The sequence below is a fragment of the Manis javanica genome, chromosome 7 (assembly GCF_040802235.1).
Source record: "Manis javanica isolate MJ-LG chromosome 7, MJ_LKY, whole genome shotgun sequence".
Taxonomy (NCBI): Eukaryota; Metazoa; Chordata; class Mammalia; order Pholidota; family Manidae; genus Manis; species Manis javanica.
The window spans coordinates 99057113-99079533 of NC_133162.1; the positions used below are offsets into that span (position 1 = coordinate 99057113).

Here is a 22421-nt window from a genome sequence, read left to right on the forward strand (position 1 = left end):
ACCCCCACCCCTCTAGTCCTTGGCAACCTCCCTTCTACTCTCTACTGTGAGTTTGACTTTTCCACATACATAAGTGATAGAGCATTTGTCCTCTCTGCTTTATTTCATTTATTGTAATGCCATCCAGTTTCATCCATGTTGTCAGAAATGGCTGGATTGCCCTTTTTTTCTTCATAGTTGAATAATATTCCACTGTGTGTATAAGTATAAATATATATAATGAAATATAAATATATATAAATACATAATTATATATGTAAAATGAACATGAGAATACAGCTATCTCTTTGAGATGCTGATTTTGCTTATTTTGACTAAACACCCAGCAGTGGGATTGCTGGATCATATGGTTGTTCTATCTTCAATTTTTTGAAGAACCTCTATACCATTTTCCAAAATAGCTGCACAGATTAACATTCTCACCTCCAGTGAACAAGGGTTCCCTTTTCTCCACATCCTCACCAAAATTTGTCAAAACAATTTTCAAAGGAAAAAATCAAAATAGAAATACATCTTAATAAACATAATCAAAGTAAATAAAACACAGAAATGAGAAACTACTTATAAAAAATTTTACATTTTATTTGTTGAAAATATATATTGGAAATTAATAAAGAGAACTGGTGCTAAGTAGTAAGTTTTTCTTATACTGAGTAGTGATTACTCATATTAAAAGCACATAGGTAGATGGTGAACCAGTTTTGTGTGTGTACCTGAAAAAAATAGAAAATTAGGAATGTATAAACATTATAAGCACATAATGCACCTAACAAAAGAACAGCTAAGTATAGGAAGGGTAAACTGACAAATGAAGGAAGAAATAGACAATTCACAATAATAGTTGGACACCTAATAAATATGTGGAACCATCTATGAAATAAGTTGTCTAGAAAGAGCAGAATATACATTCTTCTCAAGTACACATGAAGCATTCTGTTAAGGAGACTATATTCTAAGCCACATAACAACACTCAAAAGAAATTCAGAATGATTGAAATATGCAAAGTATGCTCAAATAATACAAAGAACATTTTAATGAGATAAAATTAGAAATCAATAACAGAAAGATATTTGGGAACTTACGAAAATGTGGAAATTAACCAACACACTATTAAATACCTAACTGGTTAAAGAAGATATCACAGATTAGAAAAACTTTGAGGTGAATACAAATGAAGATACACAAACCAGATCTTATGACATATATTTAAAGCTTTGCTTAGATATAAATTAAAGCTACAAATGTCTGTTAAAAGAGAAAATAAATGCCAAATCAATAACCTAAACTTCCATCTAAAGGCATTAATAAAAGAAGAACAAACAAAACCTAAAACAAGCACTGAATGGGAATAATAATGCTTAGAGCAAAAATTAATAAAATAGGTAACTAGAAACAACAGAGAAAACAAATGAAACCTAAAGTTTGATATGGGAAAGATTTAAAAAATTAGCATATCTTTAACTAAACTGACTAAGGGAAAAGAAAGAAGATTTAAAGTTCCAGAATCAAAATGAAAGAGGGGACATCATTACAGATGTTATAGAAATAAAAAGGATTATGAAAGACTAATATGGACAGTTGTAGACCAATACAATTGATAACTTAGATGAAATATCCAATCTGTAGGAAAGACACAAACTACCAAAATTGACTCAAGAAGAAATAAATTATCTGAGTAGACTAAAAAGCAAGGATATTGAATTGTGATTTAAAAAACATTATTCTGAAGAAAAATTCCAGCTCCCAGTGGCTTTACTAGTGAATTATGCCAAAGTTTAAAGAATTAATAACAATTCTTCACCTCCTATTCCAAAAGAATAGAAGAGGGACCACTTTCCAGCACATTTTCTTGGGCCCATATTTGCCTGGTATAAAGATGTCACAAAGAATGTAAACTACAGACCAATTTCTTAGATGAATATAGACAAAAAATAAAGTAAAAATAGTACACTGAATCCAGTAATATACAAAAGGAATTACACACTATGACTAAGTGGGATTTAACACAGGAATGCACAAGTGGCTTAATATCCAAAAATCAGTAATATGAAACATGGTATCAATAAAATAAGCAAAAAGCGCACCAACATCTCAATAGAGGCAGAAAAAGGATTTTTTTGAAATATGACACCATTTCATTATAAAACATTCAACATAATAAGAGTTGAAGAAACTTCCTCAATTTGATGAAAGGTATCAATAAAAAATAACTAAGATCATACTTAATAGTGAAATGGTGAAAAACTTTTGCCTAAAACTGGAAACAAGATAAATATATACTTTTACCACTTCTAATCAACATTAGCACTAGAAATTTTTGCACAACTAAGCAAGAACATAAAAAGCATCAGATTAGAAAGGGAGAAATTAAACTATGTTTATTCACAGATGACATGACATTGTATATAGAGCATCCTGAAAAATTCACTAGAAAACTATGAAATCAATAAACAAATGTAGCAAGGTTATAGGATATAAGATCAACATAGAAAAATTAATTGAATTTCTATGTAATTGCAATGAACAATCTAAGAATGAAATTAAGGAAACACATAAGATATAAAGAATAAAATAATTAGGAATTTAACCATGAAATGCAAAACTAATGCTCTGAAAACTATAAAACATTGTTGAAAGAAATTAAAGAAGATTTAACTAAATGGAAAGTTATCCCATGTTCATTGATCAAAAGATCTAATATTATTAAGATGGCAATAATTTTCTAATGGATGTACAGATTCCAAGTAATCCCTATAAAAACCCCAGATGGTTTCTTTTGAGATCCTGAAATTCATATATAAACTCAAGGGACATAAAATAGCCAAAACAATCTTTAAAAGGTAGAAACAAGATAGAAGACTCGCATTTTCAGATTTCAAAATTTACTACAAAACTTCAGTAATGAAGACACTGTGTACTGGCATGAAGAGAGGCACATAGACCAGAAAAAGAATTTTCAGAGTCTAGAAATGAACCCACGTATTGATGGTCAACTGATCTTAGACAAGGTTGCCAAGAGCATTCATTGTAGTCTTGTCAACAAATGTTACTGGGACAACTAGATATTCCAGTGCCCTTTTGTAAAAGGATCAAATGGATCAAAGTCCTTTTGCAAAAGGCAAAATTACAAAATTATTACAAGAAGGACAGGGCAAATCTACTTAGAAGTGACACCAAAAGCACAAGCAAAAGAGGAAAAAAAATAGATAAATTGGATTTCATCAAAATTAAATATGTTTTAAAGAAAATTACCAGGAAAATGAAGTCAACCCACAGAATGAGAGAAACTATTTGCAAATCATTTATCTGATAAGGAACCTGTATCTAGAATATATAAATAATTCTTATAACCCAGAAATCAAAAGACAATCCAATTTAGAAATAGGCAAAGTAATGTATGTCAATTATTTCTCCATAAAACTGGAAAAGAAAATGAAAACAGAAAATGTGAAAAAAAGACACAAGAAGTTACTATTTATAAAGAAAAAAAGGCGAAGTATCTGAATAGACTTTCTCTATAGAAGACATAAAAATGGTCAATATGTACATGAAAATATGCTCAGAGTTAGTAAATCATTAGTCATCAGGGAAATGCAAATCAAAATCAAAATAAGGTGATATTTCATACTCACTAGGAAGACTATAACCAAAAAGTCAGAAAATAACAAGTTTGGGTAAAGATATGGAACAGTTGGAACCCCCATACTCTGCAAAAGGGAATGTAAAATGGTACAACTATTTGTTTTGTTTGGGAGTGACTCTAAAAGGTAAACATAGAGTCACAATCTGATCCAGCAATTCCATGTCTACGGCATGTCCAAGAGAAATGAAAATGTATGTCTCCACTAAAACTTGTACATGAATGTTCCTAAGTGGGACGGGGCAGTCAGCCAGAGGCACTGCAGCTGGAGGATCAGAGGGGTGGATTCTCCACAGGCAGGACAGGCCTTGGGGGACAGGGCTGCCCTCCACACAGCAGGCCTGGCAGTGACGACATGCCTGAGGAGGACATGCATGAAGATGCTCGGGCCCAGGGAGGAGGAGCAGGGCACTTGTCCCTGGCCCTTGCTCCAACACTAAGGCTTCTACCCTGAGGAATCTGTGGGCTGGGGCAGCTCCGCCTGCCTCTCCCATTCCTCCCTGGAGTCTGGGACCACCCTTGGAGCACCAGGCAGAAAGGGCTGACAGGAGGGAGATGGGCCCACCCCACTTAGCAGGCCTCTGACCCATCTGCAGTGCTGCTTCCTCACCAGGAGTGGTCTCTGTCTTTGCCTACATGGTGGCCAAGGAGGACCTCTGGATTGCTAGAAAAGAAGGTGCTGGAAAGCTTGGGATGATAGTGGTGAGCGAGTTCTCCAAGGCAAAGAGGCCCTTGGTCCTGATAGGCTTGACCCCAGGCCAAACTCCTAGAGTGGTACTGTGAGTACTTGCCCAGAATTCTGGTTTCCTCCTTGTCAATAAAGCCTCCCTCTTCATCACCTTAAAAAATAAATAAATAAATCTGATTTTATGTTCTTGATTATGTATAAATTAGGCAAATGTGTATGATGAATTTATTACTTTTTATTATTATTTTTATTTTTGGTTTCCCAAGGAGTTGACAGACCAGGGGACAGAAAGGCTTGGCATCTGAAAGGTGTAGGCCTTCGTGGTGTCTCTTGTGTTGGTGACACAGGGCCAGTGAGGCAGCGGAAACTTGATAGTGGGATGGGGGCACTACTTGGTCAGGCGGGTGGCCCTTGGTGGCCGCAATCTCCTGCACCTCCCACCCCCGTGATCTGGACGGAGCAGACCGGGGTGCGGTGCTGGGAGGGGCGCCTCCATTTGGTAGCTCTGGGTGATGGCACTGGCAGTGGTCAGGTCCCCCTACTCCCAGTACATGTTGTGGCACCATCACTAGTCAGCACAGCCGGGAGCCAGGAATTCTAGGAGGATTTTTCCAACACCTGCCCACAGTGAACAATTTATCCTGAAGACTTCATCTTCTTCATCTGAAACTTTTTTTTGTTTATAGCAGCATTATTTATAATATTCAAAAAGTTGAAATAGCCGTCATCAGCAGAATGCCTAAATAAAATCTGATTTATCTATACAATGGATACAATTGGATATTATTAATAAAAAGGAATGAAGTACTGATACATGTTTCAACATGGATGAATTCTGAAGACATTATGCTTTGTGACAGAAGCCAGTCACAAAGACCACGTATTACATGATTCCATTAACTTGAAATGCCCAGCATAGGCAAATACATAGAGTTAAAACTTAAATTAGTGGTTGCTTAGGGATTGGGAGAATGGACAGATTTGGGGTAAACAGTTAAGGGTATGGATTTCCTTTTATGGTAAAGGAAATGTTTTTAAATTGATTGTGGTGATGGCTGCCCAGTTTTGTGAATATATTAGAATTCTGCACTTTAGGAGGGCCCATTTTATGGTATGTAGATTATATCTCAATAAAACTGTTACACACACACACACACACACACACACACACACACACACACACACGCATGCATGAACTGGTGCAAGGACAGGTTCCCACAGGCTCTAGGATAATTAAGAAACAGGGTGTTTCTTCTTCACAGAAAACTAATAAAAAATGCATCTTACTTTGTAACCCATAGAATGGTTGAATGGTCTCCCTTCCAAAGCCAGACTTCCTCTTGTGTATCTGTGTTGAAGAAAATTAGGAGCTTAATATTTGTATGTGCCCCATTCTCTTTTTCCCAGACTATAGGGATTGAATTATTCTCTTTATTAATAAAAAAAAGATAATGACATCCCAGTTTCTATTTACTCAAGCAATAGGAGGTTTGTTATCTTTAACCTATGTGATAAAATAACATGCTGGAGTACATGAGGGCAGCAATAGACATACTCCTGCTGGGGCTTGGTCTTTCCCTGAGCAGTCTCAGTTGCATGCCAGTGTTTTCCAGCTTACAGAGTTCATGTAACCAAAAGAAATTAGAGGCAGATATACAGTGGGAACCACACAGAAAGATCCCAACCATGAAAACAAAATTCAATTTGTTTGTTTGTGTTGGTTTCATAATTTCTATTGAATTAAGAGGTTGTCACTCAAAATGGCCTTTGATTATTTAATCCCTAGGTAGTCCAACTGATGTCCCAATTATAAATGTGAACCGTTTGATTACATCATAAACAACTACAAGCAAAAGTATTGGGAGTAGTAAGGACACATACTGGCTTGACTTCTGTTTGTAGGGAAGTTGTGAGACTGGCATTCCTAAGGTGGGAACTAGAATCATGTCAGAGACATGGCAAAGGACAAGAGAGTTGATGCAATCAGTATATTCCTAAACCTTACCTTTTCTAAATTTCATCTCTCTGTCAGGAGTTTAGCTAAACAACTCCATAAAATTGCTGTCTCAGCAACCATTTTGTGTGGCCAAGTGACAACCCACACCCCTGCATTGAACATACACCTTCAATAATAGCCCCTGCACAATCACAAGTAAAAGTAAGTTCCTGATGTGACCCTTGTGATAAATAGTCTCCCCATCCTTCCAGTGTATTCCCCTTGTGCAACCATTATGTAAGACCCCTGCAGAGCTTCTTAAAGCTCTGTTCTTTTTTACTTAAACTGACTAATCCAAACATAGGTTGGGAAACCCAAAGCACTTCACCCACGGACCTTAATAATGACACATGCCCCAAGTCCTGCCACTCTCTCTGCCTGCATCGTCCTCCCGAGTGGAACCTGGAAGTGTGCCATGTACTTTCTCCAGGACTTGTGAGTAATAAACTTCTCTATTTCAATTCCCTTGTGATCTTCTGTTGAACCATGGCTCACTATCTGACACCTAAAGCTCTACTTAGTATTGTTAACTTAATGACACCCTCCATTTTTCACTGGACTATTTCCTTTATTAAAAGACACACTTTCTGACATAAATGACAGGTGGATGTGCTTTCTGCAAATGATGTCCCAAATTTCTGCATGTTTTGTTTATAAAATGTTTGACAATTCTACTTTTCAGATTCTAATAGATGGGCTGTTAAAAAATTAACCACTAAATCTCAATGACCTAACTTGACAAAGTTTATTTCATACTTACATTATAAGTATAATGTGGGATGAGGGTTATTCCAAATAGTGTTAAGAGTCCATCATCTCGTATGTGCACCATCTCAAAAATATGGCTTCCAATATCCAGGGAAGAGAAAGCATAGAGGTAGTATATTTACTCTTAAATCCTTATGCCCACAGTTAATTAATTATATGTTCCTCTCCTAACTGTAACAGAGGCTGAGAAACATAGATAGTAGATAGAATATTTGCTATGCAATACTAGCTGCCATTGACTTTTATGGATGAATTAGGAATTAATGGGAGTAGGAGAACTAACATAATTGTAGATTATGCTTTAAACAGGGATTTCACTGTTCAAAATAAATATTTCAAGGGGGCATCCCACACAGAGGAAATGTTTATTGGGGTATCTAGAGAATGACACAACACTTTTTGATGTATGGTAGAATTTTGCCCCAGAGAAGGTTGGCTAAGTACAATCTGCAACAGAGCTAAGATTCAGAGGTAGAATGGGTCTACCTCTGAGACTGTCATACTTTTGTTGACCTGTTCCTACTCTCAGCATGCTTTGCAACCAAACCTATATACAGGTCCGAATTGGACATATGATAAGGGAACAGTAAGTTTTAAGGGCCTTGTATGGGGTTAAACCTTACATTTGGCTTTATTAACACTATGTTCTTGTCACTAATTTAGATAAGTAATTATCCAATAGTGCCTTTTTATTTAATTTTTGTTATAGTTCCTGTTGTAAAGAAGTATATAAAAATACATTTTAGGTTTTTAAAAATTTCAAACATTTTCTCAATGCTCTAGGCAACTGATTATGAGATATGTGGAAGAAAATATACTTTGATAATTGCTTCTGTGAATGAAAAAATTTTAAAATCTTCAAAGAATATTTTATTTTCTGTTTACGCACATATATGTCCAAATGTATACCCTCAAACTGTTCTTTTTGGCCTGAAAATCCTAGATTTTTCTGTTTTGTTTAAGCTTAATACATTTGTGAATGGCCTAACATGATAGCATTTGTAGAGCCATGCCCATGAGGATTTTTCATTTCATATATCATCCACAACTGGTCCAACGAATCCCATATATCCTGGACCTATATCCTTTCATCACAGAAAGTTAATGTAAATGATCCATTTACGAGTAAAAAAATCCAGACCAGTCATGCATTGCCTCTTCTTTTTCAGCATTCCACTTCACCCCATCGGATTGTTAGTTAACTGGAAAAAAGCCTGAGGCTCTTCCAAGATACAAACCAAGTTTAAGATTTCAGTCCTGCCACTTGTTTATGTGAAGAAATTCATCTCTCTCCTGCATTCTGAATTGCCACTTTGAAACTATCACTGAAAGAAAAGAAAAGGTTGGGAGAGAAATATCTCAGGCCATTTCCTATCAGACTCTCCTATGTCCAGTCCCAGAATCCAAGATAAGGTCTTTTGCAAGTCAGTGTCCTAGAACTGCCATGATGGAAGGGGGTCACCTTTCCTTGTATAACTGAAGGTATTTTAGTCCAAAAGCAAATTCGAGAATTTGTGTGATATTGATACATATTAGCAGGGAGATGTTTTGAGCTTCCACACTCCTTAGGGCAGTCTCTTTATTCATCCTTTCCTCTACTGATTTTAGGAATGACAGAGAAGTCATCACCACCAGCCTTACAGAAATTAAAGGGATTGTACATGAATACTATGATGAATTGTATAGTAACAATTTAGAAAATATGGGTATAATAGTCAAATTTCCAGGAAGGTACAAACTACCAAAATTGACGCAAAAAGAAATATGCCATCTGTATAGACCTATAACAAGCAAAAATATTGAATTAGTAACCAAAACCTGCACACTAAAAAATTCCAAGTCCATACAACTCACTGCTGAATTCTACCAAATGTTTAAAGAAGAATTAACAGTAATCCTACACAAATTCTTCTTCAAGGTGAAAGAGGAAGGAATGCTTCCTAGTTTATTCTATAAGGCCATTTTTATCCTGATACCAAAGCCAGACAAAGACATCACAAGAAAAGAAACCTATGGATAAATATCTTTTATGAATTTAAAGGCAAAAACTGTCTACTAAACCTCAGCAAACCAAATCCAAGAATTGCAATTATGATTAAAATCCCAATTAACTTTTTTTTTCAGAAACTGAGCTGCCGATTGTAAGATTCACAAGAAAATGAAAGGGACCCAGAATAGCCAAATATATATGACAAGAAGAACAATGTTGAGGGACACCTACTTCCTGAATTTAAAACAATGAAAAGCTACAGTAATCCAGATTGTGTGGTAATGGCATAACGAGAGACAATAAATATTAATAAATCAGTAAAATAGAATTTAGAGTTCAGAAATAAACAAACACATTTTAGTCATTGCTTTTTAACAAAAGTGCCAAGATAACTTAATGGGAAAAGAATAGTCTTTTCAACAAATTGTGCTAGGACAATTGGTGCAAAAGAATGAAACTAGAAATATACAAAAAAATAACTTAAAATGTATCAAATAATTAAATGTGATATCTAAAACTTTAAAACTCTAAGAAATAAAGAACAATGTAAATTTATGAGAACTTCGATTAGCAATTCCTCAATATCAAACTTAAAACACAAGGTACTTCTGATAGAGAAATTGGACTTCATTAAAATTAAAAACTTTTGTACTTCAAAGGTCACTGTCAATAAAGTGGAAACCCACAGAGTGGGTGAACATACTTACAAATCATAATTGCATATTCAGTATCCAGGATATATAGGGACTAGCATCTAAAATATATAAAGAACTTGTACATTCAAAATATATAAAGAACTCCTACAACTCAAATAAAATTGGACATTAACCAAACTGAAAAAATGGACAATGATTTTAATAGACATTTCTCCAAAGAAGATATACAAATGGCCAATAAGCAATGAAAAGATGCTCAATATCATTAGACATCAGGGAAATCCAAATCAAAACAGTAAAGATATACTGCTTCATACTTGCTAGAAAGGCTATAATTAACAAGTCAGATAATAACAATTGTTAGCAGGGTCTTTAGCAATTGGAACTCTCATACATTGCTGTAGGGATGTAAAATGTCAATTGCTTTGCAAAAGAGCTTGGCAGTTCCTCAAAATGTTGAACCATGGAGTTACAATATAACAAGAGGAATGATTTTACTCCTAGTTATATACCTAAGAGAACTGAAACATATTCACACAAAAACGTGACAGGAATATTCATAGCAATATTATTCATAATAGCCAAACAGTAGAAACCATCTATGAGTTCCATCCATTGATGGATGCATAAACAAAACGTGCTATACCAAACAATGGATTATTAGGTTATAATCAAAGGCATAAATTCATGTTATAACATGTTATAACATGAATAAACTTTGAAAATGTTACGGTAAAGGAAAGTAGCTAGACAAAAATTCACATGTAGTATAATCCCACTTATATGAAATGTTCAGAATTGGCAACTTTATAAAGAATGAAAATAGATTAATGTTTGCAGGGACTGGGGACAGAGGGAAGTGAAAGAAAATGGTACTGTGCTTGAATGGGTCTGATGTTTCTTTCTGCTAAGATTAAATGTTCTGGAATTACACAGTGGTGATGTGTGCCCCATCTTGTTAATATGTAGAAAATCATTGAATATTACCTTTTAAAAAAATGAAATTTGTTGTTTATGAATTGTATCTCAATAAAAAAAGACTTGACACTGCCTATTTAATTATTTATCTACCAAGGCATGGTGTCATCTATAGCACCTAATAGTTAGGAGATATTTAATAAGATTTTGCCAAAAACACACTTTCTGTTGATATTTTCTTTTTTACATTGTTTCTTCTGCTAGCGCCTCTTATACTTTGTCTTCCTCCAGATGCCCATTGTATCTTTCTTAGCCTCATTCATCTAACCAGCATTTTCCACCCTACAAATTGGTCTTCTGTAACCTTGATGTATGTTCCAGAAAAAAAAAAAGAAAAGAACCAACTCATTCACATCATTAAATAAAACTGTCCTGGTATGTTCCTGGGAGATAGACCCTTCTAGAGGATCCGTCATTCTGTGATAGTTTTGCCTCCAATTAAGCATTTCTATCATCCTCCACTCAAAAAATATTTTTAGCTGGGTAGGGAGCCAAGATGGCGGCGTGAGTAGAGCAGTGGAAATCTCCTCCCAAAAACACATAGAGCTATGAAAATATAACAAAGAAAAATCTTCCTAAAATAGAGACCACAGGACACAGGACAACATCCAGACCACATCCACACCTGCAAGAACCCAGCGCCTTGTGAAGGGGGTAAGATACAAGCCCCAGCCCGGCGGGACCCGAGCGCCCCTCCCCCCGGCTCCCGGCGGGTGGAGAGAAACCGGAGCAGTTTTTTTTTTTTTTGGCGAGCGCTTTTTGGAAGCCTTAGAGGGACGGGCCCCCGTTGCTGGGGAGGCAGGGTGGCGGGACCGGTGAGGAGGTGCCTGGGAACAGCGCCGGAGGACAAAGAATATCCCGCGTTTCTCCCTGCGAGACCTGGGGGCGGGTGCCTGAGACCGGTGCCTGAGGACGGAGGAGGTCGCGCGTTTTTCCCCTTTTTTTTTTCTCTTTTTGGCAAGCGCTTTTTGGAAGCCTTGAAGGGACGGGGACCCCAGTGCTAGGGAGGCACGGTGGCGGGACTGGTGAGCGGGTGGCTGGGACCGGCGCCTGAGGACAAAGAATATCCCCCGTTTTTCCCTGCGGGACCGGTGGGCGGGTGCCTGAGACAGGCACTTGAGGACAGAGGAAATCGCGCGTTTTTCCCCTTTTTTTTCTCTTTTCTGCGAGTGCTTTTTGGAAGCCTAAAAGGGACAGGGACCCCGGTGCTAGGGAGGCAGGGCGGCGGGACTGGTGAGCGGGTGCCTGGGACCGGCACCTGAGGACAAAGAATATCCCGCATTTTTCCCTGTGGGACCGGTGGGTGGGTGCCTGAGACCAGCACCTGAGGACGGAAGAAATCGCGCGTTTTTCCCCTTTTTTTCCTCTCTTTTTGCCAAGTGCTTTTTGGAAGCCTTGAAGGGACAGGGACCCCGGTGCTAGGGAGGCAGGGCGGCAGGACTGGTGAGCGGGTGCGTGGGACCAGTGCCTGAGGACAAAGAATATTGAGCGTTCCTTCCCTGCGGGACCGGTGGGTGGGTGCTTTTTGGAAGCCTTGAAAGGACAGGGACCCTGGTGCTAGGGAGACAGGGCAGCAGGACCAGTGCGCGGGTGCCTGGGACCGGCACCTGAGGAAAAAAAAAAAATCGCGTGTTTTTTCTTTTTTTTTTCCTTTCTGTTCCCTCCCTCATTGTTGCTGTTGTTGTTTTGGTTTGGAGAGTGCTTTTTGGAAATCTTAAAGGGGCAGGACAGGTCACTTAGACCAGAAGCAGGGAATCTGGGGATCTCTGGGCACTCTAACCCCCTGGGCAGCAGGGAGCACAGAGGCCCCTTACGGAGATAAATAGTCTCCTGGCTGCTCCCCCTCTAACGGGGCTCCACCATTTTGGAGGAACAGCCCCAGCCAGGCCAAGCCCACAGCAACAGTGGAGATAAACCCCAAAGCAACTGGGCAGGAAGCAGAAGCCCTGTCTGCGCACAGCTGCCCAGCACAAGCCACTAGAGGTCGCTATTCTCCCAGGAAAAGGCTACAAACCAACAAGAAGGGAAGCTCTTCCAGCGGTCACTTGTACCAGCTCTGCAGACTATCTCTATCACCATGAAAAGGCAAAACTACAGGCAGACAAAGATCACAGAGACAACACCTGAGAAGGAGACAGACCTAACTAGTCCTCCTGAAAAAGAATTCAAAATAAAAATCATGAACATGCTGACAGAGATGCAGAAAAAAATGCAAGAGCAATGGGATGAGATGCAGAGAAAAATGCAAGAGCAGTGGGATGAGATGCAGAGAAAAATGCAAGAGCAGTGGGATGAAGTCCGGAAGGAGATCACAGATGTCAGGAAAGAGATCACAGAAGTGAAACAATCCCTGGAAGGATTTATAAGCAGAATGGATAAGATGCAAGAGGCCATTGAAGGAATAGAAGCCAGAGAACAGGAACGTATAGAAGCTGACATAGAGAGAGATAAAAGGATCTCCAGGAATGAAACAACACTAAGAGAAATATGTGACCAATACAAAAGGAAAAACATTCGTATTATAGGGATACCAGAAGAGGAAGAAAGAGGAAAAGGGATAGAAAGTGTCTTTGAAGAAATAATTGCTGAAAACTTCCCCAAACTGGGGGAGGAAATAATCGAACAGACCATGGAATTATACAGAACCCCCAACAGAAAGGATCCAAGGAGGACAACACCAAGACACATAATAATTAAAATGGCAAGGATCAAGGACAAGGAAAGAGTTTTAAAGGCAGCTAGAGAGAAAAAGGTCACCTATAAAGGAAAACCAATCAGGCTAACATCAGACTTCTCAACAGAAACCCTACAGGCCAGAAGAGAATGGCATGATATACTTAATGCAATGAAACAGAAGGGCCTTGAACCAAGGATACTGTATCCAGCACGACTATCATTTAAATATGATGGTGGGATCAAACAATTCCCAGACAAGCAAAAGCTGAGGGAATTTGCTTCCCACAAACCACCTCTACAGGGCATCCTACAGGGACTGCTCTAGATGGGAGCACCCCTAAAAAGAGCACAGAACAAAACACACAACATATGAAGAAGGGAGGAGGAGGAATAAGAAGGGAGAGAAGAAAAGACTCTCCAGACAGTGTATATAACAGCTCAATAAGCGAGCTAAGTTAGGCAGTAAGATACTAAAGAAGCTAACCTTGAACCTTTGGTAACCACGAATCTAAAGCCTGCAATGGCAATAAGTACATATCTTTCAATAGTCACCCTAAATGTAAATGGACTTAATGCACCAATCAAAAGACATAGAGTAATAGAATGGATAAAAAAGCAAGACCCATCTATATGCTGCTTACAAGAAACTCACCATAAACCCAAAGATAAGCATAGACTAAAAGTCAAGGGATGGAAAAACATATTTCAGGCAAACAACAGTGAGAAGAAAGCAGGGGTTGCAGTACTAATATCAGACAAAATAGACTTCAAAACAAAGAAAGTAACAAGAGATAAAGAAGGCCACTACATAATGATAAAGGGCTTAGTCCAACAAGAGGATATAACCATTCTAAATATATATGCACCCAATACAGGAGCACCAGCATATGTGAAGCAAATACTAACAGAACTAAAGAGGGAAATAGACTGCAATGCATTCATTGTAGGAGACTTCAACACACCACTCACCCCAAAGGATAGATCCACCGGGCAGAAAATAAGTAAAGACACACAGGCACTGAACAACACACTAGAACAGATGGACCTAATAGACATCTATAGAACTTTACATTCAAAAGCAACAGGATATACATTCTTCTCAAGTGCACATGGAACATTCTCTAGAATAGACCACATACTAGCTCACAAAAAGAGCCTCAGTAAATTCCACAATATTGAAATTCTACCAACCAATTTTTCAGACCACAAAGGTATGAAAGTAGAAATAAATTCTACAAAGAAAACAAAAAGGCTCACAAACACATGGAGGCTTAACAACATGCTACTAAATAATCAATGGATCAATGAACAAATCAAAATAGAGATCAAGGAATATATAGAAACAAATGACAACAACAACACTAAGCCCCAACTTCTGTGGGATGCAGCGAAAGCAGTCTTAAGAGGAAAGTATATAGCAATCCAGGCACACTTGAAGAAGGAAGAACAATCCCAAATGAATAGTCTAACATCACAATTATTAAAACTGGAAAAAGAAGAACAAATGAGGCCTAAAGTCAGCAGAAGGAGGGACATAATAAAGATCAGAGAAGAAATAAACAAAATTGAGAAGAATAAAACAATAGCAAAAATCAACGAAACCAAGAGCTGGTTCTTTGAGAAAATAAACAAAATAGATAAGCCTCTAGCCCAACTTATTAAGAGAAAAAGAGAGTCAACACAAATCAACATAATCAGAAATGAGAATGGAAAAATCACGACAGACTCCACAGAAATACAAAGAATTATTAAAGACTACTATGAAAACCTATATGCCAACAAGCTGGAAAACCTAGAAGAAATGGACAACTTCCTAGAAAAATACAACCTCCCAAGACTGACCAAGGAAGAAACACAAAAGTTAAACAAACCAATTACAAGCAAAGAAATTGAAACAGTAATCAAAAAACTACCCAAGAACAAAACCCCGGGGCCGGACGGATTTACCTCGGAATTTTATCAGACACACAGAGAAGACATAATACCCATTCTCCTTAAAGTGTTCCACAAAATAGAAGAAGAGGGAATACTCCCAAACTCATTCTATGAAGCCAACATCACCCTAATACCAAAACCAGGCAAAGACCCCACCAAAAAAGAAAATTACAGACCAATATCCCTGATGAACGTAGATGCAAAAATACTCAATAAAATATTAGCAAACAGAATTCAACAGTATATCAAAAGGATCATACACCATGACCAAGTGGGGTTCATCCCAGGGATGCAAGGATGGTACAACATTCGAAAATCCATCAACATCATCCACCACATCAACAAAAAGAAAGACAAAAACCACATGATCATCTCCATAGATGCTGAAAAAGCATTTGACAAAATTCAACATCCATTCATGATAAAAACTCTCAGCAAAATGGGAATAGAGGGCAAGTACCTCAACATAATAAAGGCCATATATGATAAACCCACAGCCAGCATTATACTGAACAGCGAGAAGCTGAAAGCATTTCCACTGAGATCGGGAACCAGACAGGGATGCCCACTCTCCCCACTGTTATTTAACATAGTACTGGAGGTCCTAGCCACGGCAATCAGACAAAACAAAGAAATACAAGGAATCCAGATTGGTAAAGAAGAAGTTAAACTGTCACTATTTGCAGATTATATGATACTGTACATAAAAAACCCTAAAGACTCCACTCCAAAACTACTAGAACTGATATCGGAATACAGCAAAGTTGCAGGATACAAAATCAACACACAGAAATCTGTAGCTTTCCTATACACTAACAACGAATCAATAGAAAGAGAAATCAGGAAAACAATTCCATTCACCATTGCATCAAAAAGAATAAAATACCTAGGAATAAACCTAACCAAGGAAGTGAAAGACTTATACTCTGAAAACTACAAGTCACTCTTAAGAGAAATTAAAGGGGACACTAATAAATGGAAACTCATCCCATGCTCATGGCTAGGAAGAATTAATATCGTCAAAATGGCCATCCTGCCGAAAGCAATATACAAATTTGATGCAATCCCTCTCAAATTACCAGCAACATTCTTCAATGAATTGGAACAAATAATTCAAAAATTCATATGGAAACACCAAAGACCCCGAATAGCCAAAGCAATCCTGAAAAAGAAGAATAAAGTAGGGGGGATCTCACTCCCCAACTTCAAGCTCTACTACAAAGCCATAGTAATCAAGACAATTTGGTACTGGCACAAGAACAGAGCCACAGACCAGTGGAACAGATTAGAGACCCCAGAAATTAACCCAAACATATATGGTCAATTAATATTTGATAAAGGAGCCATGGACATACAATGGCAAAATGACAGTCTCTTCAACAGATGGTGCTGGCAAAACTGGACAGCTACATGTAGGAGAATGAAACTGGACCATTGTCTAACCCCATATACAAAGGTAAACTCAAAATGGATCAAAGACCTGAATGTAAGTCACGAAACCATTAAACTCTTGGAAAAAAACATAGGCAAAAACCTCTTAGACATAAACATGAGTGATCTCTTCTTGAACATATCTCCCCGGGCAAGGAAAACAACAGCAAAAATGAGCAAGTGGGACTACATTAAGCTGAAAAGCTTCTGTACAGCGAAAGACACCATCAATAGAACAAAAAGGAACCCTACAGTATGGGAGAATATATTTGAAAATGACAGATCTGATAAAGGCTTGACGTCCAGAATATATAAAGAGCTCACACGCCTCAACAAACAAAAAACAAATAACCCAATTAAAAAATGGGCAGAGGAACTGAACAGACAGTTCTCCAAAAAAGAAATACAGATGGCCAAGAGACACATGAAAAGATGCTCCACATCGCTAATTATCAGAGAAATGCAAATTAAAACTACAATGAGGTATCACCTCACACCAGTAAGGATAGCTGCCATCCAAAAGACAAACAACAACAAATGTTGGCGAGGCTGTGGAGAAAGGGGAACCCTCCTACACTGCTGGTGGGAATGTAAATTAGTTCAACCATTGTGGAAAGCAGTATGGAGGTGCATCAAAATGCTCAAAACAGACCTACCATTTGACCCAGGAATTCCACTCCTAGGAATTTACCCTAAGAACGCAGCAATCAAGTTTGAGAAAGACAGATGCACTCCTATGTTTATCGCAGCACTATTTACAATAGCCAAGAATTGGAAGCAACCTAAATGTCCATCTGTAGATGAATGGATAAAGAAGATGTGGTACATATACACAATGGAATACTACTCAGCCATAAGAAGTGGAAAAATCCAACCATTTGCAGCAACATGGATGGAGCTGGAGAGTATTATGCTCAGTGAAATAAGCCAAGCGGAGAAAGAGAAATACCAAATGATTTCACTCATCTGAGGAGTATAGGAACAAAGGAAAAACTGAAGGAACAAAACAGCAGCAGAATTACAGAACCCAAAAATGGACTAACTGGTACCAAAAGGAAAGGAACTGGGGAGGATGGGTGGGCAGGGAGGGATAAGGGGGGGGAAGAAGAAGGGGGGTATTAAGATTAGCATGCATGGGGGGGAAGGAGAAAGGGTAGGGTGGGCTGCACAACACAGAGAGGACAAGTAGTGACTCTACAACATTTTGCTAAGCTGATGGACAGTAACCGTAATGTGGTTGTTAGGGGGGACCTGATATAGGGGAGAGCATAGTAAACATAGTATTCTTCAGGTAAGTGTAGATTAAAAATTTAAAAAAAAAAAAAAGAAAGAAAGAAAGAAAAGGGGGATTACTCCTTAACAGGATAAAACTATTGGTAAATCAAAGATCAACGCATGCTTTAAATATCCTTAATGTTGATCACTTAAAGGGTGTCAGATGATCAGCTATGGAGGTACTCTTTTCTGATAATATTCCTTTCTCTTAATTAAAAAAAAAAAAAAAAAAGCAGTTACTGTGTGCTGACCTCCAATGAGTTCTGCACAGTGGTATAGAGGGCATGTCAAAGTGTGGGCAAAGGGTCTGTTTGTTTCTACGCAGAAGATCAAGGCCTAGCTTGGATACCCAGAAAATGAACTAAGATACGATATGAGGAGGAGCTTCCGGCATCAGCACTCTCTGGAGGACTCGTGCCGGGGGATGATCATCAAAAAGCCTCCACAGGGATCCGGACGATGCTGCGGTTGTGGCTGCATCCAGCCCACCATCTCCTGGACTTGCCATGAGAAGGAGGAGGGAGATGTCTAGGCTGGCATGTGCATACAGTGAGACAACGAATTTGACTGGATCTGTACTGTTGGAACTCAACCAGGAGTTGGGAGGGGTGCAAGTTGTAGCACCCCAAAATCTCATGACTATAGACTATCTATGGTTAAAAGAACATATGGGATGTGAACAGATCCCAGAAATGGGCTGCTTTAATTTGTCTGATGGTTCAAGTACAGTTGGAAAATATCCATCATATCATAGATAAATTTTCACAAATGCCTAGGGTGCCTAAATGGTTTTCTTGGCTTCACTGGAGATGGCTGGTGATTATAGATTTGCTTTCTTTATGTCACCGTATTCCTATTATGTCAATATGTGTGTGCAAATTAGTTAGTAGTTTAAAACCTATACATACTTAAGGTACTATACAAGAAGATATGTCAAAGAAATAATCAATCCTCCCAAGTTTCCTTCATATGCTACATCTATAGCTTTTCTTCTTCCTTCCTAATTACAAACTTTAAATAGAATTCGTGCCTCATATCGAATTTACCGAGTATCATAATTCCTCCAGGTGGTAAAGATACCTCGAGACAAGTGCTGGGCATAGAAGCCACAGGGCATAAATCTGCAAAGAAGTAAAAAGCTAACCTTTGCAAACAATATGGCTTCTCTCTCACTTACCAACTTTACATTTCCCTGTATGGCCCCGGAAGATGACTGGTTAGCCAGAGACGGGTAAGATTCCTCAAGGGAGGAACAACCTAAGACAGGCACAGTCGCAGGGGGGCCATCAGGTGAGAATTTGGGGATCAACAGAGGTGAGGCTCAGAACCTCACCCCCCCTGCTTTGAGAGAAATCTTCTGCATCCGTGGATGTCTTGCTGCCCTTGTCTAGCCTGGATTAATACTTAGTCCATAGGCACACACCTGATCATCTGATCATCTACATTTGCCTTCTTACAGCACTAAACTATGTTTTCTACCTTTATCTTGCATCTACCTACCACTTCAGCATTTTATTAAAAATAAAAATAATAATAATAATAGGAGAAATGTGGGATCAACATATAAATCAAGTACAAAAATCAAATGAATATTCATATTTGACCTGATGGTTTATAGGTCATATTGCATGATCAAAACCGAAAGTTTCTGTGATGACTGCCCTTGTACTGTTCACCATGTAAGAATTTATTCACTCTGTAAGAATTCGTTCACCATGTAAGAACTTGTTCGTTATGCTTCAGAAGATTGGAGACTGACGAGAATTAGGCTTGAGATGGATTAATGATTGTACATTGAGCATTGACCCCCTATACTGAATTTTATTGTTGTTAACAACCATTTGATCAATAAATATGAGAGATGCCCTCTCAAAAAAAAAAAAAAAAAAAAAAAAAATGCACAATAAAAAAAAAAAAAAAAAAAAAATATTTTTAGAGAATGTGCATATTTTCAAAACCTAGATTAATTGTCAAAGTTGCTGTGGCCTGGACACAGATGGCATGACACTAAGATTCCCAAACATCAGCAATGGTATAGCTGAAAGTGAGAAACCACCAGCTGCGAGAGATTGGAAACAAAACAAAACAAAACATAATCTAACAAGACCATTTCTTAATCGGAATAGGAATTGAGATCTTATTGGAAAATGCAAGCTTTCTGAGAAAGACTTGGAAATTTAATAGCATGCAGAATAGACTAGGATGTGTAGGTTAAGAAAGAAAGAAATGAGTCTCATTAGTGAATTTCTATCCAAGTTTCTTTCACAGAGATTTTGTTAGACTTGATAACTATTTACCCTGGAAAGTCATTTATAAATTCTTGGCCACCATTCCTTATCTGTAAATTGACAAAGTTGATTTAGAGGACAAATACTAGGCGCTTTTAGCTCTAACACTCACCAACACTCTAATTTTCACAAGGTCATACTCTCAATCAAACGTTTCGTTAAGGACAAAAGTATGGTGTCAAGGCTGGTGACCCACATAAAACCATTAAAAGAAATATTAAGTTAAAATCTCTGGAAGGTCTGAGATGTCATCTATTTGTAACTAACAAGTTAGTATGTCACAGGTACGCACACATATAAATAGAAACACCAGACATCTGACTCAGAGCATCTTAGCGGTACTGGTTCTCCAAGCTCCCATACCCCATGAACACCTAGAGGGTTTGATGCTACCTGTATGTGCAGTGAGGGTTAACACCAAGGCGAGGAACGGCAAAATTCTGAGACTCAGAGCTCACATGGGGTGGTTGCAAATCTGTCCCTCCTCCCCTGGGTGAAAAAAGGGCAAGAGAGAAAGAATGGATAGAGGAGGAAGAAAGTTCCAGAGATCTTTTTACTCTGGACTCCTCTGTAGGGAGAAGGAAAAGCCTCTAGACATATTACACATGGAATATAAACAAATAGCTCTGGGGGAGATAGGTGCTTAAGGCCTAACATCCAAGGCATATTTACCACTCAAATCCTTTTAACTCTGGTTGAAAGTATTCTTTACTCAAAAAGCCCAGACCTTTTAAAAATGTGCAAATATTCATGGAGACTTCTTTTATTAACAGACATCGTTAGTATTTTCTGAGAATTAAAATAAATGTATCACAGGGATTTGAGGCTGTTTATTTGGCAGTTAAAAGAAAGGAGTTTTCATTTTTTATAAATCAACCTAGTCCACTGAAGCTGATCCAAAACGTGGTATTTTGTTGGGGATACATACAGTAACAAAATAAATGAAACTATTAATGGTACTCTCAGGAATTGCAGCATGTAAGTTACTGGCATCATTTCAGACTCTATATTTTGTTATATGTTTTGGAACATTTTACATGCATACCTACTTGACATTTTCATACCTAGTATAGGTGCATATATATTTATAACATGGATGAGGACATATTGTGTTTCCTTGTCATTATGAATTATCTATTCAGATGTCATATTATTTCTGATCTCAGTTCCTATTTGGGCATACCTCCCTCTGTTCCCTTCTCTTAGTGGCTCCACTTAATTGAATTGCAAATAGAAATGGCAACATGCCTTCGGAAAGCCAGATCTACCCATGTCTCTTTGACACAGAACCTATGTAGCTGCCATTATTGTTGAGGGTCATATTGATGATGTAATTGATCATGCTGGGATACCAGATCTTGTCTCAAACCTCACCCTTGTACCTGAAGATACTCTGATCCAACTGTTTCATGCCTCCCATGTTGTCTTCAAACACATTCATCACTGCTGATTGACTGATCTGCGTCTTCTTTTTAACTGCAGTTGAGTAGTGTTTGGGCCTTTTTTTAAAGGCTCGATGCCCACAGGTTTGGAATAAATGTTAATGATGTCATTGTTGTCAGTGGCACACTACTCTCTCTTCTTGAACATCCACTTGGAAATTGAATCGCTCTCCTTCTGTATTTGAGTTCTGTGCTGTTTTTGAGAGGGCACTGTTCAGTCTTATTTTCATGAATCAGTCCTGTTGTTTGCCTCTCCCTTCTTCTAAGCTGACATCAGCTACCTGCTAGTGAAAGAGTCACAGTACATAAACGACAGGGGTACTGGCTTTGTTCCCAAAGACTATTAGCTAAGTACATCATCACACTCTGCCTTAGCCCAGGGTCCTTGTTTATAGGAACTAGTGGCTTTGACTAGTTCTAATTAATTCAAGCAGCCAAGCTTAGTTATACCACATCAAATTTTATAATCAAATTGAATTGGCATTCTCTATATATTGTTTAAATCCTTGATACCTAAAATATTCATGGACTTGTCAAAGGTTTAAAATTCTTCTAGGGGTGGATATAATTTTTATTCATTCTTGTGATGGAAGATCTAATTCTCATAAATTTATTTATTCCATCAAGGCAATCTGCAATCTATTATGGCAATTGGCA

The 22421-nt window shown here is 38.1% G+C and overlaps 1 long non-coding RNA gene across 1 annotated transcript; it reads right to left on the minus strand.

Moving 5' to 3' along the window:
- Nucleotides 1-4264: 4264 nt before the first annotated feature.
- Nucleotides 4265-22040, minus strand: LOC140850607 (uncharacterized). Its single transcript, XR_012133549.1, has 3 exons — nt 21705-22040; nt 5617-5677; nt 4265-4480 (listed from the first exon to the last, which is right to left on the minus strand). It is a non-coding gene; the product is annotated as an uncharacterized lncRNA (long non-coding RNA).
- Nucleotides 22041-22421: the final 381 nt, after the last annotated feature.